The 21,251-nt window shown below is 38.0% G+C and overlaps 1 long non-coding RNA gene across 4 annotated transcripts in view; it reads right to left on the reverse strand.

Moving 5' to 3' along the window:
- The window catches only part of LOC130918917 (uncharacterized), a 41,197-nt gene that overhangs the window by 9,619 nt on the left and 10,327 nt on the right, over positions 1 to 21,251 (reverse strand). For 2 of the 4 annotated variants that reach the window (XR_009063855.1, XR_009063854.1), the window contains exon 2: positions 12,630 to 15,768. This is a non-coding gene — a long non-coding RNA (uncharacterized LOC130918917). Of the gene's footprint in view, positions 1 to 8; positions 12,309 to 12,629; positions 15,769 to 21,251 lie in introns of those variants that run through there. The other 2 variants (XR_009063857.1, XR_009063856.1) reach the window with 2 other exon arrangements.

Below are 21,251 nucleotides of genomic sequence, written 5' to 3' on the forward strand. Positions count from 1 at the left end.
TGGGCAGAAGAAGAAAATGAAAAAAAAAAAGAACATTTTGAGTGTTGATATTTAACACAATTAAAATGTCACTGACTCCGCACTTACAAGCAGTGATACAGGACATACATAACAAACTTGAGTCTTTCTTTTCATACCATTTCATAACAATTTTCTAATGTTAATGAGTATCAAGAATTATTGGATGTTTAGTAACATAATTAGATGGAATAGCTCTTCGGTTTTGCCCTTCATCTTTTCTTTGTGAGTCAAGCACTGTTTTTTTATACGAACAACGAGCCCACTCACAACCTATAAACATTGTGGGTGGTCTTGAGAAAAAAAATGAAGAGCTCACTTGGGTGTACATTTGTACATTTCATCTGTTTTTTTGTTGTTGTTTTTTTTAAATCGTGCATTATTTAAGTTTCTGTGAGTTCAGCACTCTTGGCCAAAATATCTAAAATTATGCTGTTGGCTGCTTTGTTCTGCATCTTATATACAGCCTGTCACCGACTGCAAAAAGTGTTGAGATGTTTTCAAACAAAACAGAAAAGAGAGAATAGACGGCAAGCTTGAAACAACCTAACCATAATTAAGGGGGTGTCCACTGAAAAGATCCAACTTGTCTCCAATTCTAAGTTAGTTCTGGGCTCATTTGTGGCTGCTCAGCGCAATCAGATTCCAGTTGAATATAATATTTAAAAATGTATTTTAAGCTACTTTGAACACAGTAATTGCGAGAGTTTCTTCAGAGACATTTTTCCCACCATATCCTTTGCTGTAAGAAGCATCTAGTTCTTGGCAAACATTTAACAAAATTCATGATTTCATGTGTTGTCTGCACTGGCTTCTTTATAAAAATATCCTCAAGTGTGCTTACACATCAGGCACTGATCTTAAAATACAAATTTGCATGCAGATGCTAGGGCTAATTGCAAGACTCTCTTTCTAATCTTAAAGTAATGCTCTTTTCTTTACAGGGGCTAAACCTTTTGTTATTTAAAGCAAGTCTACACAATGGACTTTTGAAACCTGTGTGGGACACAAACACTGCAATAAATTAACTTGGTAATTCAAAGAAATTAAGTCAACAATCTATAAATGAAGTTACTACAGAAAACAGAAATCTGTCTCAATGGTTGAAAGGTGGCTTGCTACAAAGAAGCTTGTCAGTAAAATATATTTCTTGAAATTTCCTCACAGAGAGAGAACAATAGATGACCTTGGTTGGATGAAAAATTGCTTCAATTGTTTAAATTTAGCTTTGATGTTAAAATGAGAAGGGTTTGCACAGGAAGCTTGCCACAGGAGAAATATTTTGTGATTCCTACAAATGAAATCATTTTTAGATTTTTAAAGTTGGAAGCTGGAAAGCTGAATATTAGCGGTTCATCTACTATAAATTCTACTAGCACCTAGTAGCCAATGTGCCATTACTTCATTGGGTCATGTTCAACGAATGCAAGCAGGTGCTGAAGAAAGTTATAAAATATACTGTACACGTTAAACATAGCCATTGTCTTTTGTCTTGGTCGTCCAGTATTAAAGACGACGAAAGTAGTGTCATGAATACTTAAAATCAAGTGTTGTTCCATCAAGATAATTTTGCTGCTGTTTTGTAGAACCATTCTTTGTGTATGCAGGTACCTGACCTCATACATTGAATTCACAACTTTCCACGTTTTTGTGAGTGTGTATTGGATCACATTCAAATGTGTGCATTTGTATTGGTCCTTTCGATTATTTTACTAACTAAGTCAATGCCAACCAAGACAGAGCAGTTTCATTTAATCTGACATGATTAGATCTTGTTTGTTTTGTTGAACAGCCCTTGGGCATCACAATAAAAATAGTCTAGCTGGTGGGATGTTCCTGACACCTCTATTTCCAGTTTGTTTTGAAGTTCCCCTACAATTGCAATTGCAATATACTTTCATTCATTCATCTTCTGTACCGCTCAGCCTCACGAAGGTCACGGGGTTGCTGGGGCCCAGTTGGGTATGGGCAGTAGGCAGGGTACACCATGCACTGGTTGCCAGCCAAGGATGGACACATATTGACAAACAGTACTTCACATTCACAATCTTTGCCTTCCATGCATGGTTTGGGATATTGGAAGGAGTCGGACTACATGAAGAAAACCGACGCAGACAAGGGGAGAGCATGCAAACTCCACACAGGAAGGCCGTAGACCGGGATTGATCCCTTGAGCTCAGAGCTTTGATACTGACATGCTCACGCCTCATCCACAGTGCCACCTGCAATATGCCGTAATTTTCAGACTATAAGCTGCTACTTTTTTCCTTCACTTTGAATCCTGCATCTTATAGTCCAGTGCGGCTTATTTATTGATTTAATTGGGTCAATAGGTAACGCTTTATTGACAGCAGCGACATAAGACTGTCATAAGATCGTCATAATTATGACATGACACTATCTTAGGCATTACTGAACACCTATAACTGATGTCATTAAGTGTCATCTGGCAAATTACCTCACTCACTCCACTTATGTCCAGCTCGGATCTTTTACATCCATTTAAAAAATAGATAATTTGCCGGATAACACTAAATGACATTTGTTGTAAGCATTCATTAATGCTCATGACAGTGTCACATCGTAATTATGATTGTACAATGACAGTCTTGTGACACCACTGTCAAATAAAGTGATACCAAATATCATAATTAGCAATTAATGAAACAACCGGAACAGTAACTGAAGAAATTTGCACAGAATTATGAATTTTGATTGTTAACTACATCTGTAGCGCTGCAATGCATACTAGGAGGCATGTCGGACGATATCAGTGTTGACAACAGGTGGCACAGGGGTTGATTGTCTCCCCGAAAGGGCGCAGTGATGGCCAAATGAAGCTTTTTGAAGCAATGAAGCTTTGCAGCCAATTGGTTCAAAACTTCATAGTGGTTCATTTGACAGTCGTATGACGCCACTGTCAAATAATGTCTTTCTGGTTAATGTCTTTTGGTATAGATATCCCATAATACAGTGTGGAGAGCTGCGGCTTATAGACCGGTGCAGCTTATCTATGAACAAATGCCGTTTTCGTGACAAATTTGGTGGGTGGCGGCTTACAGTCAGGTGCGCCTTATAGTGTGAAAATTACGGTACATGCAGTCTACAATTTCCGTGTTGCAAGAAAATGTTCTTTCTTTAACATTCCTCAATTGTCTGGTATAAACACAAGGCACATATTATGGGATTAGCAGCATGTTTCAATTTCGTGAAAATCAAATGTGTTGCCAGCCAATTGAGCTGTGTTACAAATGAACAAATGTTTGAATGTTTCATAGCACACATTGTGTTAATCACAAAAATGCTGATGAACAGTATTAACCTCATGATTTGGGCTCCACTGGTTGGAATCTATTTTAACATAGTACGAGTAATCGTGTTTGAATCAAAATTTGTTTCTGTTTTGATCATCCTTTAGTGGTCACCTGCTTTGCATTTGAGCTGCTTTGTCAGCTCTCAAGTTGCACAACAAATTCACAGGATGCTGAATGATAATTTTTGTTTATCCCAAAGCCATTTTTCTCTTCTATGACAGCGAGGTCAGGCAGGTAATAACCCTGCTTGAAATCTTCAATACACTTTTTAATCACAGGGCTTACGAGTTACCCAGGGCGGGAATGAGCTAAGTAAAACAAACTTTATGAGAGGTACGAGTCCAACTATCACCAGCTTATTAAGAGTTATGTTGAGGTTTTGGTGAATGGATGCTTTCTGTGGAATGTAACCACTTTTTGGCGTTGAAATAAAGAAATATAATTTAACAACTGACATACAATTCAGAAGGAAATTGATTGTTTTGCTGTTAGTTGTTATCTTCTTTGGTTGTGAGGTCCAAGTTCTTTTTATTTTATGTTATTATTTACAAAAGAAATATCAAACTCTTAATGTATTTGATCAATTTTATAACCCATTATGGTTGAGATGTAGATCTTCTTGAAATGATTTACATTATTATATTTGATTGGACTATTAATGTATTGACGTTGGTACCTTATTAGAACGTACCTGTGCTTTTACCATATTAGGTCTGTTTTTAATGTAACTCACACATGCATTTGGCGCTAGATCTCCCGGAACAACCAAGTCGCCAAACTTATAAAACATCACAAGTATTATTCATATCCATCCTTTTGGGTGTGTCTCACTACTCAAAACAGACTGAGCCACTGAGCCAAAGCCTTTTGGAGAGAGGTTTTTTTTTTTTTTTTTTTTTTTTTTACAGAGGTTGCACAGACAAACTCTGTATATTAGAAGCATTGGGGTGGTCGCAATCACAAACAAGTCAAAATTGCTACACTACAAATCTAGGTGTAACTTCACACAATCTGTACAGCGAAGTACAACAGAATGCCATAATATTTACAACTGGCGTTTGTGTTTAAGTCAATCAATCCATAATTTAATCACATACCAATGATGAGACTGTCAAGACAACAAACTGCTTATTTTTTGCAGGCATCTAAATTTAAGTATAAACATTATCGGTTAAAATTCAGATGGGATTGGAATACTTTTGCACTTTAACTAAATGTACATGCATACTGTCGTCTAAGCCCATTAACATGCATTGACTGGCCTAGAAATGTCCGTTAATGCATCTGCACAAAATACACAGCTGTGAGTTTATTAAAAAACATGAAACCCACTAAATTACACAAAGCAAATATGACCCCTAATCAACACGCTGTGGTGGCATTTCACCATCATTGATCAACTCTATGTAAAATTTAAGACAACATGATGTTGGGCCTATATTTACAATTATGCCTCACAAGCACTGATCAGTATGAATGAAGCAATGAAGACACGAAGACTTGGTGTTAATGTTAGCTCCAACCTTTGATCCTGTGCCTTGTCTCAGGGATTGTTGTTTTTAAAATGAAAAGCAATTTCAGTCCATGACCTAAAAATGAGGACATTAAGAAGCAACTACGAATCAGAAGTGCAACACAAGCTCTCAGCATCTGCCTCACGATTGAAAAGGTTACCTACAAAAAATGTTCATTACCTCTGTCCATTCCTGACTTCATAATGTTTCCAATGTACTATCCACCACAGATCAATGGCTTAATTGTGCTGTTATATTTTGGCCCTAATGCTATTTAAAGCTATTTGCGGAAAATAGGGAGGATAATGACATGCGTTTGGTTGCACCCTCCGAACAAGCGGAGGTAAGTAAACTCATATATTCTCTGGGGGCTGTGATAATGAGAGACAGTGACAATACGAGCAATGGTTCATCATCTACTTAGGAATAGACATGTGCCGATTACCGTTTTCAAGGTATACCGTGGTATGAAAACGTCAAGGTTTCAAAGCTGCAAAGTTTTTCCATTATACCGGCCCTAAGGTATTAGCTATTTTTTCTGTCCTAAAAATGAAGGGAGAAATCTAGGGTTGGGAATCTCTGGCATGAAGCTGATTCGATAGATATCTAGATACACAGGTTACAATTCGATTAAAAATGATACATTTTTAAGGCCGAGCGATTCGATACGATTCGATACAGTGTAAGAACGATACGGTTCGATAGAGTGAAAACGATACGATAGTAAATATTTGTTGTGTGTGTTTGTACAGTATTTTAAACATATAAAAAGACCACATTTCTAATATAGCAAAATTAAACAACAACATTTCATACCAATGTCATGTTTTATTTATTTTTTTTTATGAAAAAAAAAAAAATAAGGCTGACTATATGACTGTCATTTTGTTGGATGGGATTGATAATAAAATAAAATTCCAGTGACAGACAACAATAAAGTGCAGTAATTCAATTACTGTATTTCCTGGTGTTTTTAACACAAGAGGTAAGTAATTTAAGTGCAAACTTTCAATGTTAACATCTTACAAACAAAAAATATTAATTATATGCAGCAGCTCTAGAAAAAAAAAAAAAAAACCTGCTAGTGTTATCATAAATAAATAATAAATTATGCTTTACGACTGGTATAACAAAACAAAAACATGGCATTTTAGACAGGTCAATAATCATTACTTTAACCTAATACACAGCAAAGTCATTCACTTATGCCTGTGCTTCCTCATTTTTTATTCCTCATCACTGTCCATATCTTTTTTGAAGGGCAGATTTTTCTTGAGGAAGATCAACTAATCCAAATTTTTATGTTTAAGTAGACTGCGTTTCGTGGAAACAATATGCCGCCCTTTCCACCATTGTTGTGGGTTATTTTTCAGGGTTAAAAACTCACGATCTCTGTACCGCTCCAAACTTCACACAAGGTCTGTCCCATGCGAACAGATCTGGCTGCCTTCATCACTTCAAAGTCAGACTTTTGTTTTCCTAGGTGCGTTGAAAATCAATCGCTGCACGTCGCTGGCATCGGTGATCACACTGTCCATTGTTTTAGCATGTTGCTTCGTTGCCACTACTAGTTTCGTTTTGGGCTGTGAAGAAAACGCTACGGAGCGTGCGTTACAGTGGTTTCGTTAGCTCTCGCGTTGTTATGACATGCCCGTGACGATCGGGTAAGGACGGCGACTAGTAGCGGTTCTGCTGAAATGCATGGGAAGTTGAGGCAACCACGACTGTGAGTAGTGCTTGTCCATATTATATCATGCGTGCGGTCTCGATCCAAGTGCGCTGTGTGGTGAATGACACAAGCGCAGCATGTGAAGTAAAATATTAAGCAATGCATTGAGCTAGGCATTAGAAGCCGATTCTTGTGCTCGCGATAGCCGAATTCTATCTCTGCTATCGGTTCATTGAATATTTAATGGCTAATTACTGTCAAATGATAACTTTACTATCGATACATCTGTATCTCTCACCTGTAAAACCGGATAACCGGTCGTATCGGTTTATCGTTCTCAAGCTTAGACAAATCCCTCGCTTGCAGCTGCAAGGCTCAACCCTCCCCCACTGGTTGTTGCTCAGTGTCAGTGGTCAGTAATGCTTCACCATGGCTGGAGGAGATGAAACTCCTGAACTTTTTCCCCCATCGAAGAAAACGAAATCGCTGGTATAGGAATACTTCAGTATCAGAAAAGTTACAGACGGTTGTGGCTTAGAGGAGGAGGGCCACCCGACATGTAAAACATGTTTGCGGAGGGCGGCTGCCAAAGAGGCAATACCTCCAATGTGATTTTGCATTTATACAAAATTAAAGGTTGGTAAACACTAGAGCTGAAACGAGTACTCGAGCAACTCGAGTAACTCAAGTTTAAAAACTGATCCGAGTAATTTTATTCACCTCGAGTAATCGTTTATTTTGACAGCTGTAAGCATCACGTTTTGCTAGGACTACTTTTAATGCGGGACAACGCGCTGTCACGTGCGGAGAGGAAGAAGGGAAAAAAAAAAACTTACCGCAGCCGACAGCCGCCACAAACGACGCCGACGTTGCTAAATACTAGCCCGCACAATGCTACATTGGTAACAGGTAGCGTCTGGTGCGTCTCATAGAGATCACATGTATGTTGAACTAGATGCAAATTGACAAACTCGGCTGCGTCTGGGCAGCGTTTGTAAACAGCCGCCATCTTAAAGCAGTACATCGCTAAGCGCTAATAAAGAGTGCTAAGTGCTAATAAATAAGATTAACGTTACTGTCGCTACTAGCTCACGTAACGTTAGCCCTGCGGAGGGCTAGGTTTCAATTAATTATGACCACTGTCGATGCGTGGCTAATGTGTCTTACATACAGGCTTTAACATAACATAGCATTGTGGAGTGATCAGGGTGTAAAATAAAAACTCAATAATGCCAACTATCAATTTTAGCTCAGTAGTCATTGCTGGATAAAACACCAAGTAGCACTGGTCCCTAATGTGCTCCAATACAGCCTGTATCATACATTTATTTTGAACACTGCAAAAACTCAAAATCCTATCAGGACTTACAGTTTAGACTAACTTAAAACTTAACTAGAACTTAAAAATGGCTTGACACAAAGAGAAATTCAGTTGAAACACGTGGGGAAAAAAATCCTAACTTTTAAGTGATGTTTGTTATCAAGCGTAACGGCCTTTTTAGGTAAGATATAGTATATACAGTGGTACCTCTACATACGATCACTTCGACACACGATCTTTTCGACATCCGACGTAAAATTTGAGCCGCCATTTGTTTCTACATCCGACGAGTTGCTCGAAATACGACGACATGACAGCACTGCAAACGAATGCACGGTGGATTTTCTTGTGTGAGAAATCAACACAGTTTTCAAAAAAAGTTGATACAGTTGGAGAAACAAGGAAAAAAGTGATGCTTACCTTTGAAATGAAGATGCAAGTTATAGAAAAATATGAGCTTGGTGTGCGCGTCCCTGAACTGGCTCAACAATACAGCTCCATGGTCCTCTTCCGACCACCGTTCGCCACTATTTATAAGTTAAGGTGACAATTATTATTGTGGTAACATTGCCAAGGAAATCGCCAGCTTCGTCACGTTTTTATCATTTATTTAAGAACTTATCCAACACAAAACGCCCATTGTCTTAAGCAGTTGACTGCTCTCAAGAAAACGAAAGTATTATCTCTACCGCACCGACCTATCTCACCGTGACGTCAGCTTCGCGGTGCGTTCAGGGACAGTAAAAAGTGTCCGCCATATTAGAATCCAATTCGTTACATTATTTACAGGAATAATTATTAATTATTCTTCTTATTATTATATTATTCTGACTTATTTATTTATAACTTATTTGTTTTTCTATGTTTAATTGCCATTTGTAGCAGTGCCAGCAGTATTTATTAAGAATTTAGTGTATGTTTTTAGGCTTTGGAACGAATTAATGGAATTATAATGTATTCCTATGGGAAAATCCTGCTCGACATACGACCATTTCGACTTACAAACAAGGTCCTGGAACGAATTAAATTCGTATGTAGAGGTACCACTTGTATATATATATATATATATATATATATATATTTTTTTTTTTTTTTTTAATAAGATCTAAAAGTTTTTTGAGTGAAAGCAGTGAATTAGTCTTTTTTTTTTTAAAATTTTATTCTAGTTACATCTGAGATGCAATTGTTGGCTGTTTTCAACAATATACATCGAAAATAAAGACATTGATTGACTGAAAATGGTTCAAGATTAGATGAAATGTCTTGTTTTCTCATGTACAGTATATGTATAATTGCTCTTCACCTAAAAATATATTTGTTTTATCCGATTACTCGAATAATCGATAGAATTTTCAGTCGATTACTCAATTACTAAAATATTCGATAGCTGCAGCCCTAGTAAACACTTCCATGAACATTTCCAACCGGCTACAAGAGTTAACCCCAGCATGTTTAGTGTGTCTAGCGGTGGTAAAACGTGGTGTTTTTTTTTATTTCTGGCAACTGTCTGTGTTGAGAGAGTGTGTGTATAATGTAAACATGATAAGAGTCATACACATGTGCTTTTTATGGAAAAAAAATAAATTATTTTTGTTCAGATGGTAATAATGTTCAGCTGTGGTTGTGGGTTTACACTTGCCCAAAGGACTGCATTTACCGTATTGGCCCGAATATAAGGTGGTGTTTTTTGCATTGAAATAAGATTGAAAAAAAAGGGGGTTGTCTTATATTCGCAGTCTAGACATTATACCCATTCACGACGCTAGATGACGCCAGATATCATTGAAGCGATGTTCTAGTATGACAGATCTCAGCTGCTCTCCCCATTCACGACGCTAGATGGCGCCAGATATCATTGAAGCAATGTTCTGTCATGGCAGATCTCAGCTACTAGTTTAACCAGTTTGCATTATTTTATTGCAATGTTTTTCCTTATTCAGATTTGTTTGAAGACTACAGTTACAGTTAGACTTTACTTTGATGGTTAATGCAGTTATTGCAATTTTGTTGTTTTATCACAATAGATTGGTTTATTTACAATTCAAAAACGAGAAGCCATTCATTTACGAATGTGATTGCACTTTAGTTTACATATTTAAATCTTCAGGTATTAAAATTTGAATGAGGCAAAATAACATGCTTTTTCTCTCAAATATATTGTTATAATCATTTGTTCCGGATGTACTGTAATTATTTTCTGTATAAAAATTAATTTGGTGTTCAAAAAGTCTTTTTTCAAACTTGAGTCTTGAAAAAGACGGGGTCGTCTTATAATCAGGGCGGTCTTACGTTCAGCCCAATACGGTATTTTAATTAGAATATTTGTTATATATATATATATATTTTTTAAATTTATTTTAACTCAACCTTATTCTTATGGTCCAATTTGATAATATGTTTTGAATAATAAAAATCCTGTTTAATAGAAGAAAGTTTTTTTTTTAACCCAGATAACTCAAAGAAACACATTTTAGAGCTGTAACTGAAATACCATGAAACCGTGATATTTTGGCTTAAGTTTATCATACCGTCAGAATATCAAACTGCACATGCCTACTTAGGAACTACGGAATTTTACCTGAAATACGTATGTTTGCTGCATTTAAGAGTGATACATATTGTGAATAAACTGATTTTTGTCGTCAACGGATGGTGACAATTAGCTTTGCCATAGTGGACAATAAAAAACAATTTTTCTTACTTTTTCTTTGAGTGTATTCTTATTATTTTTACTTATTTTTATTTATTATGAAAAACAAAAAAAAGGTCATGAGAAAATCTCCTTAGGACTATTGTACCAGCCATGCATGTCACACACAAACATGTTTCCGTGTGTGGACACCATTGTAAAGCGGGGTGTATAGTTAGTGTTGTGATTGAAAAGAAGGGGTTCATTTATGCCCCTTCGATTCAAATAAAGTCTCTACTTTAGTATAGAAAAATATTCAAGCTTGAGAATGTAAAATAAGATTGGAAGGGGGGTAGAGTGACTAATGTAAGGATGCAAGTGGAGTGTGTATACGTGTGCAGAAGCATTTTAGTGTGTGTTGGTAATCCCTCCACCGGCAGACTAATGATAGGTCTTATCGACACGCAGCAGTCAATGCAAACCTTTGTCTCCTCTCAGGAGGCTTGACGGAAAGCTTTGGGGGGCCCCTGCCTCTGACTATTTTCATTCTTTCAGTCACTGATAAAAATGAATGCTAAAATGGCCACTGTTTTAACGCTTCATAGACACAAAACTCTACAGCCCTTTTTCACTTGCACTCAGTATGGTTCACGGACTTTGCATGAAACGATTTGCCTTAAGTGTGTCAAGGTTGGGAAGCTCAAATAAAAATAATGACATATATAAAATGTTGTAAAGGGATAAATACTGGTATTAAAGATATCGGCATAATAATTACTTTCAGTGCTTTGCCCAACAATGTAGCATTTCTCTCATATACTTTAAATCATGTAGTATGAGGGATGAAATACTTCCTTTTTCCAATAGCAAGCAGGATTTTCGTCAGGGAGGTTATGCATATGATTTTTGCACACAATTTCTGGGTTTCTTGCAGTCTAGACCTCAATATTTACAACTGCTGATTCCTTCACTTCCTGAGATTAATGAAAAAGTGAACAACATTTAAAATGGATTTTTAAAGTACGGTACTTAAAGTTGTTAAATATATCTTTTCAAACTAGAAATTGTACAAACAGTCCGAACCTTGGTTGCCTTTTACTGTATTAATCGACATTTTTCCTTGTTGCAAGAAATAATATCTGGATGCAGATGCAACATCACAGTCAACATCTCCATCTCGTATGTTCTTAATTGCTGATTATGGGCAGTCATTTTTCCTGCCACTGGCTTTAATAAACCGCTGCCCATCTTCCGCTTGTCCTTTTGGCACAAGCGTGAAAGTAACAATGACTCGCTCTGTCCCGTTGTCCGGCACTGAATCAATCGGACTTGACTGAGTGACTCACTCGGTTGTCACGTCCTGTAGTTGTCTTCTGAAATATGACACCATGTGACAAAGTGTGCCGTTGAGCGCTCTGCCTACGCATGCAAAAAGAAAGCCAATGCACTTCTTTTTGTTCAGGTTTAGAGAGACTTGGTTGGCCCTAAGCTTATATGAAACTAAATGTGACCACATTGGTTGCAGTTTGTTTATACATGGTGCACCCATCAAGAAGAATAAAAGAAAGAGGTAAGCGGAAAAAAAGACATAGTTCAAATCAGATGTAAGGATGTCCAAAAAAATAAACAAAATTTAAGACCGATCAAGCGGTCGCTGGACCTCCAGCGCTGTTTCCTGTTTTTGAAAAGACTGTCTTTGGCCTCGGAAGTTCGAAGTGAAAACTTGGAGCCATGACCAGGCAGCTCTGCTGTCCAGACGACAGGAACAATTAATATGAAAACAAAAAAAAAGGTTCTTGTGTGTGTGGGTAGCCAAAGTGAGGAGACCATGAAGCTGTAACTGCTAAAGAAAGAACAGAAGGGAGGTGCAATAGGGAAAAAAAGATCAGCAGAAGACAAAAAAATAACAGAGGAACACTATCCATGGATGTACTGCAAAATCATACAGCTGAAACCAAATTGCTTAAAGATTAAAGTTAATGATGACGATACGGCACATGGTTATTGTTGGTTGTGTTCACTAAGGTATGTGGTCTTATCTCTCTTGGCAAAGCGTGATTGTACTGTAACTTCAATGATGTTTCCCATTAGGGTCTGGCTGCAGATACAAAAATAATACACTCCATATGCCTATAATACAAAAAATAAAGAATGGAAATAGTACCATAAATCTAAGGGCTGTGTTTAATGAAGTGCCCAAAATTGTAAAATCTTGGACGGCGAGGCAGTCTTCATAGCTGGTGACCAGAGGGTGTGTTGTCATGAAAATAGGCACTATTCACCACCTCGCCTCTTTAACTATCCCCTTCTCCATGTTCGTCTTGCATGGGAGAAAATGATTTAGTGCTGCACACAAAGAGAGAGTGAGAAAGAGGGTGAGCATTACTCAGCCAGGGAGTGCTCACTTGGGGAGCAGCAGTTAAGACAAACGGTGGCTCTTTTCACAGTTTTGTTAGAGTATTATGTCAGGGTGTATATCATCAATTTCATGCCGATATGATACCATATTGATTCTTTGGGCTACGATATAATTATTGCCGATATTACAATGTCTGCCATTCAGCCATATATACGAATAGCATATGCATATATACATGCATTTAAGAAGAAAATATATTTCATACAAAAACTATGTTAAATTAGGATTCTTTAGTGTTTTTATAACTGTGTAGGCATGATCAGAAATATTAACCTAGCTGTACCACTGTAGTGACCACTGTCTCTGGAAGGGATATGCATATACATATTTATTAAGAGTGGTTCGGTATACGCAATCAGACGGCGAATACGTTTTGAGTTAAAAAAATAGTAATAACAATCCTCCACTCCAGGGGGCAGTAGAGGTAATGCGTCTAAACCAGTACTTCTCAAATGGTGGGGCGCGCCCCCCCAGGGGGGCGCAGAGCGATGTCAGGGGGGGCGCGAGTGACCTCGGGGAACATGCTTTTTTTTTTTTTTTTTTTTTTTTTTGCCGTACTAGAATAAAGTGTACTTGCACATCCACTCCGTGGGTGGCAGTGGCGCTCTCATTTTCAAAGTGCGTGCAGTATTTTTGAAGTAAGCAAGAGCACACGGAAGAGACTCATGCAGAGCTGGACTCACGCAGCGACCCACTGTCTTCTTCGGTTCTCACGTGTCCGGCTAAGAAGTGCCGTTTTCGGCTTGGGATCGTCACGACCACCGCCCTCACCTACGGTTCTCCCTCGGCCGCCGAGAATGCGCTTTTTTCGGGCCGTTTGCCTTTGACTTTTAATATAGTGGGAAATGAGGAAAGACCACTGTTTACTGAGTCTAAAAATGATTATAGCGGAGAAGCCAAATCAGTTAAGACGCCACTTAAAGACATTAGACCTCAATCTCATTGATAAGCCGCTTGATTGTCTTTCAGCGAAAATGTGCCGAATATTGCCAATCGTCCCGCTTTGTCAGTGTTATATCAGTAAACCAGTGAGTACTGTGGTGAATCAGCGAAAATAAAAACTTTCCTTCTGTCCAAAGACCCCCCCCCCCCCCCTTCTATTCAGTTTTGGTTTTTTTTCGGTCAAATTTTTTGGCATGTTGTCCTGAAGAGTAAATGTTTCTAATCAATTTGAATTTGTTATTATTTACTGATTTTATTACATTTTATTTTTCAGTATCAAATGGTCAAAAATGTACCTTGAGTGTATTTTTACAGTTTGGATGTGACTTTTTTTTTTTTTTTTTTTTTAACTTCAGGCAAATTGATGCGCGTTAAGTCTTTTCTGTTACAAGCAACACAATGTTAAAAAAGTTATACTTTATTACAAGTTGATCTATGTTACTTTTTTTCTTTAATAGAAAAAAAAAGGACACAATGTTAGGCTGAGGCGTACTTATAATAGTAATATAGACGAATGATACTATTTACAGTGGCGGCAGAGAGTTGGGGGGGGGGCGCGAAACATTTACGTCTTCCTTGGGGGGGCGTAACAGAAAATAATTGAGAAGCACTGGTCTAAACCAACAACCAACCAGAGTGGGAACTATCAAAAGCGGTATTACTAGCACTTTTTGAAGTCTATTTTATATTTTCAAATAAGGAAGTGTTTATTTTCCTTTAGCCCTAGGCTGAAGTCTCTGAAACAGGAGTAGGTAGGTACGTAAATGCGAACGGTGACAGAAGAGAAAGCAGGTGCATCAGAAAGCAAGATGGATACATGTACACAAAACAGATACAGTGGTACCTCGACACACAATCGCTTCGACACACGATCTTTATGACACCCGACGTAAAATTTGACTCGCCATTTGTTTCTACATCCGACGACATGCTCGAAATTTGACGATTTATGACAGCACCGCAGTTTCTTTGTTTTCCCGCAAGACGGACACACAGCAAATTTTCTTGTGAGGAAAAATCGATATGGGTTTCAAGAATGTCAGTGCAGGTGGTGAACAAAGGAAAAAGGTGACTCTTACCATTGAAATAAATATGGAAATGATAGAAAAATATGAGCGTGTTATGTGCGTCCGTGAACTGTCTCGACAATACGGCCGTAGAATGCCTACGATTTCGACGGTCCTCCTCCGGCCTCCATTCGCCAGTCTTTATAAGTTAAGGTGACAACTATTATGATTGCAACATCGCCAAAGAAATCGCCAGCTTCATCAGGTTTTTAATCATTTATTTCAGAACTTGTGCAACACAACTTGCCTACTGTCCACCGCATTTGAGGCCAACAACAAAACGTTAAAAGAGAAAGTAAAATCTCTGCCGCACCTTTCTCGTCATGTCAGCCACGCGGTGCGTTCAGGTACACCACGCAAAACACAACCATCACATTAGAATCCAATTCGTTATATTATTACAGGTGTTGTGTACTATTACTATTTTATTTTATTATTCTTATTTTTATAATTTATTTGTTTAGGTCTGTTTTACTGCTATTTGCAATAGTACCAGCAGTATTTATTAAGGATTTAGTGTACGTTTTCGGGCAGTGGAACAAATTAATGGAATTATAATATATTCTATTGAGAAAATTCTGCTCGACATACGACCATTTCGACTTACAAACAAGGTCCTGGAACCAATTAACATTGTATGTAGGGGTCCCGCTGTACATGCAAACACCAGACCCAGCTAAATGGGGCAAACTGTAAGAAGGGCGCCAGAAGACATACGCCGACCCAAGATAATGCGTGAGCCCAGGGCAAACTTGTCTTACCTCTCTTTCATCACTTCTGTCTTTTCTTCATCGTGTTGTGCTCTGGGGCTCCCATTCTTCCGCTTCTGTGTTGAAGGCACTCATTCTTGTTTTTTCCTCTTAACCATTAATGACCTAAACAAGAATAGAGAAGAGAAGGGAAACACAGGATGAAGTTTGCTCATAGTATAAACGTTATCAGGAACTGGGACGAAAAATTAAATACAGTATACTCTCTTTTAAACTCCTTTGAGACTCCAGTTATTGCTACTTCAAGTTAATCTCACAACTTTGAATGAAAAATGTATGAACAAGATAAGTGCTGAAGGTGACAGTTCATGACCCACTGCAGAATGTGCTTGCACAATGCCATGGTATATTTACTTTTAATGTCTTTTATTGTGTCCAAATGTTTAGTGACATTTTTTAAACCAGAATGCTAGCTCGGAAATCACTGGTGTGTTTGATGAGAGGAAAAAGGTTTGCTCACTGAAACAAGGAATGAAGTTCAAGTTAAGGTCATGTCAGGAAGACTGGCAAAGTAACAACAGAATACTGACTTTTTTTTCTCAAGAAAACTGCCTTGTTGCCAGTCACTGCCATCCTGCCTTGACTTGCTACTGACCGCAAACGTCATCTCGTTCCTATACAATTGACAATTAATTGTGCCACAAAGAAGAATGATAATCGCTGTGCCACTGTCTTGAAAATTGACAGGGCCTTGCTTGCGCACAAGCATGTACGTATATGTGGGCGTATACAGTCTGTCTTACAAATTTGCTCACAGCTGTGACAGCTGCCGTTACGGGCACACACAAGGCTGTTGTCATTTGTATCATACAGCTGCAAAGGTTGAGAAAATTGTGTATAATGGGCAGTAGACAATGCAGCATTACACATACACACATACTGTACTATCTCAGCTTAGCTAGTGTGTGATGAAAAAAATGGGGGAAAATGACTTGCTCTGTTGGTCCTCTTTATTTTTGTGAACAAAACAGACAGCCTTGCTCTTCTCATTCATTTTAATAATAAAACCTCCTCAGTCACACTCTTTTTCCAGCTCCGCCGCACCCCCCAACCCGCATCGCACCAGCCGGGCAAAGACCCTCCCAAAAAGCCACAACCAGGCAGAAACAGTGATCCTTTGTTCAAGAACCCAGAGCCCCCCAGTCCACTGACAACACCCCCACACCGTACAACTCCACTTCTTTTTGTAAACCCTTTACTATGCTTTGGATGATGCTGTTCGGCAGTAGGGAAGACATGCCTCAACACGAACATCATTATCTAGCAGGGGATGTCATATTATTACGTCCGGCTAATGTAGCTGAATAAGCTGTTTAATACTTTATGTAAATTAGCTTACCTTAGCTGGGAGCTACGACGAAGTTTTAGTATAAATCCTTCTATTAATTATAATTTCATGTACAGTAGATTTGCCCAGAGCTTAAGGACTTCCTTATTTGTGACACCGATTCTAAACAGCCTGTCGAGATGCTCATAATTATTGTTGATCTTAACAGAGGCGGTGAAGCTCTATGTAAAGTACGTTGTATTTATTCAGCGACATTAGCCATATGTAATAATACAACTTTATTCTTACTCTTTATTCATATTAGTTAAATATTTTCACGCAATTCTAGATTTAGGATTTATATTGAAGATTTATATATAAGTATACAGTATATTATTTCTATTTGATATTTCGGATTTATATATAGGATTTAGAGACAGTATATGTAGGCCAATATAACTTTGATCTAATATTTAGATTTAATATTGAATTTATGTCAGTATATGCTGACAATACACCCTTGGTAAAAAGATTTAACTCATTCTCATTGAACTGAATGATGAAAAGGCTCAAAACATATGACCATAGGTGTACTTTTTAACACTAAAGCAACAACATGGAAAAGAAAAACAAGCCTGATGTTTTATTTTTGCTCCCAAAGTGATAAAAATAGCACAAGGCTCCTCAATCAGTGGGTAATATTCCACACAAGTAGCTTGTAAAAATAATCTTTATTTACACAGGTTTATTTTTTACAGCCAACAAAATACTCAATGACAGATCATTTTTGTCACATCATTTTGGAATCTAACCCAGTCCTGCAAATAGAACTTTTTAAATTGTTCTCAGGCCAAGAACCATTTGAGGTGATTTGATTTTGAAAACGCAGTCTAGAAGTTATTTTTTGTTTGTTTGTTTGTGCACATTTAAGCACAGATGCTATGCAACTCGCATCATTACCCTAACTAACCTTCAAATATCATGTTAGTCAAACAATCTTTTTTGTTGTTGTTTTAAATTTAACACGTGTGTCAGCAGTATGTGCGTGTGCGCAACATCTCTCAAAATCTGTACAAATGTGTCATGCCTGCCTGCAGTAACAGACGCAGACGGAACATGACAGACAGTGTGTGAGTGTGAACATGCCTGGGTGTGCATGCGTGTGCAACTCCCAGTGATGCAGCTCAGCCTTGATCTAGACTCCCGCCTTCCTTGGACTCCCCCGCTGCGCCTCCTTCATTAATCAATAGGACAGATGAAGACAGACTTCTGCTGGGATGCAAGGCAAAACAATAGATGGCGTGTGTGAGTGTGAATGTAAAGGAGGCTGAAACGTCCTCGGGGAGAACCTGGCAGACATGATGCAAGGCTTCAAGGCTTCCTGCCCACACAAAGATCATTCAGACTGGATTTGCCTTCTTGTACCAGCCGAAAAACAGACTCAATTTGATAGATGATTTGCATACATTATATGTCTGCAAGTGTGTGTGTAAGACCTAACTTACAAAAAGCGGCTTCATTCCAAAAGATGAGGAAAAAAATAATCTCCTTTGATCAGGTGAGATTTGCACCCAAGTCCACAAACTGTTCACGCACACAAAACAGTGATGACTAGTTCCGACTGATGTGTCAGTCAGCAGTCTTAAACCTTAATCCCCAAAATAAAGAAAAACCTATTCAATATAATGAAAAAGTAAAAATGGAAACTTTACAAATGACATGCCGGTCATGAGGCTATTTTGAAGACAAAAATAGCTAATCTTTTGTGTCATCCAACTCATCTACTTATCGTATCTCTTCAAGCACACCCTTGAGGAGACCATGTCATTAGACGTGTTCATTGTGACAAGGCAAGTGGCATTATTTCTTATTACTCTGAGTGAGCTCTAATTCAACTACAGTATAGCTGAGGAAGAAAGCTGTTACGACTGGTCAATTGTGGGGAGATTCTGGCAAATTAATCACATAGAAATATATTTTTTAAAATTGTAATACATTTTCATATGAGGATAAATTACTTCTTTTAGTGTCTACAGTATATTTTTAGCGGATGTGAAAGAAGGATGCAACATTACACTTGAGAATCCATGCTTTTAACCATCTTTGACATTTGCATTATATTTTCCATTGGTTGGACTATTACGTTTAATGTAACCTTTGAGTTCAATCACATGGTCCACTGTATTTAAAGCTTTTTGTATTTTTTTTTAATGAAAGCAATAAATCAATTTTAAGTATTTAAAAAAATAAATCTTGAAATTTGTGGAACATGATGATTGCATGATTTCAATAGGGACTTACATTTGAGTTTTCTTTATAACTGACCAGATGGAATGTGCATCATTTTCTGGTCAATTGATTCTTAGCATATATTATACAGCACTGTAGAGATGGGTCACGACTATTATGTATGCGCTCAGTTGTGCCATTCAGTGCACTATTAAGAGGAGCATAATAATCCATTTGTCGATCATTTATAATTTAGTTGATTTTGTCTAATTAATTGTTAATTAATCACGTCTTGAAGTGACTGAGGTGAACTGAGGCTCAGTGGTTCGCTGTTAAATTCCTCATACAGCACTTTGCACCTGCGTTACATTGTGTTATTATGAGTGTTCTTTCTTCATATCAATATATTATCAATTATGGGTGTTTGTGGCCCAGTTGGTAGAGCAGGTGATCCACAGATCTAAAGGTCAGCTGTTCAATCCATCAAGTGACATCCAGTTGCATTTCTTAACAATTGCTGATGGAAGTATGAGCTTCTCGTGTAATGTGTCATCATGTAACGTCATCATTATATAGTCTGGGTCCAATGGATGTCGTTACAAGTAAATAAGGATTGTAGGAATTATATAACTGTTTCACGATTTATATCATTATACTGCTCAGCACTAATTCAGAGTGACTGCAGTTTTGCGTTTTAGCTACAGTTGGACCTTTTGAAAGCCAGCTCGCACAGCCACCCAAATACAACAAACAACAGCAGTCTTCTACTATACACTACCTATATGTAGGCAAAATGGCATTGAGTATGTATGGATGGCATTCACTATACAAAAGTTTCATTTTGCACGCGAGACATGTATTTTTAAAGAACTGTTTACTATAAATAAATGACTATAAATAACTGTGGTTTTGGTTTAGGAAACACATTGGTTGCTTCCAATTTCTGCCTGTCTCGTCAAATGTACATTATATTTGTCTCATGTCTGACACGAATGTGTTTGTGTGAAATGATCACATTGTATTGTATTAGCAATCGCACAAGAGTAAAGAAAAGGAGTAAACATATACAAATAAAAGTTACAATACAAACATGAAATTGACTAAGTGGAGCATCTCCCATTGATTTACTTGAATTACATTGCATGTTGAGTTACTCTTGTACTGAATAACACCACTGCCTGCCGTCAGCAGTTACAGTGGGGCAAATAAGTATTTAGTCAACCACTAATTGTACAAATTCTCCCTCTTGAAAACATTACAGAGGCCTGTAATTGTCAACAAGGGTAAACCTCAACCATGAGAGACAGAATGTGAAAAAAGACAGAAAATCACACTGTTTGATTTTTAAAGAATTTATTTGCAAATCATGGTGGAAAATAAGTATTTAGTCAAAACCAAAGTTCATCTCAATACTTTGTTACGTACACTTTGTTGGCAATAAAGGAGGCCAAACATTTTCCTTAACGCTTCACAAGCTGTTGCTGGCATTTTGGGCCATTCCTCCATGCAGATCTCCTCTAGAGCAGTGGTGTTTTGGGGCTGTCGTTGGGCAGCACGGACTTTCAACTCCCTCCACAGATTTTCTATGGGGTTGAGATCTGGAGACGGGCTAGGCCACTCCAGGACCTTGAAAAGCCCCATTCATTCTTTTCTTTACACAGATCAGTTGTCCTGGTCCCTTTGCAGAAAAACAGCCCCAAAGCATGATGTTTCCACCCCGATGCTTCACAGTGGGTATGATGTTCTTCGGATGCAGTTCAGTATTCTTTCTCCTCCAAACACGAGAAACTGTGTTTCTACCAAAAAGTTCTATTTTGGTTTCATCTGACCATAACACATTCTCCCAGTCCTCTTCTGGATTATCCAAATGCTCTCTAGCGAACCCCAGACGAGCCTGGACGTGTACTGGCTTCAGCAGGGGTACTCGTCTGGCAGTGCAGGATTTGAGTCTCTGGCGGCGCATTGTGTTACTAATAGTAGCCTTTGTTACTGTGGTCCCAGCTCTCTGTAGGTCGTTCACTAGGTCCTTCGTGTGGTTCTGGGATTTTTGCTCACTGTTCTTGTTATCATTTTGACGCCACGGGGTGAGATC

The sequence above is a fragment of the Corythoichthys intestinalis genome, chromosome 7 (assembly GCF_030265065.1).
Source record: "Corythoichthys intestinalis isolate RoL2023-P3 chromosome 7, ASM3026506v1, whole genome shotgun sequence".
Lineage (NCBI taxonomy): Eukaryota > Metazoa > Chordata > Actinopteri > Syngnathiformes > Syngnathidae > Corythoichthys > Corythoichthys intestinalis.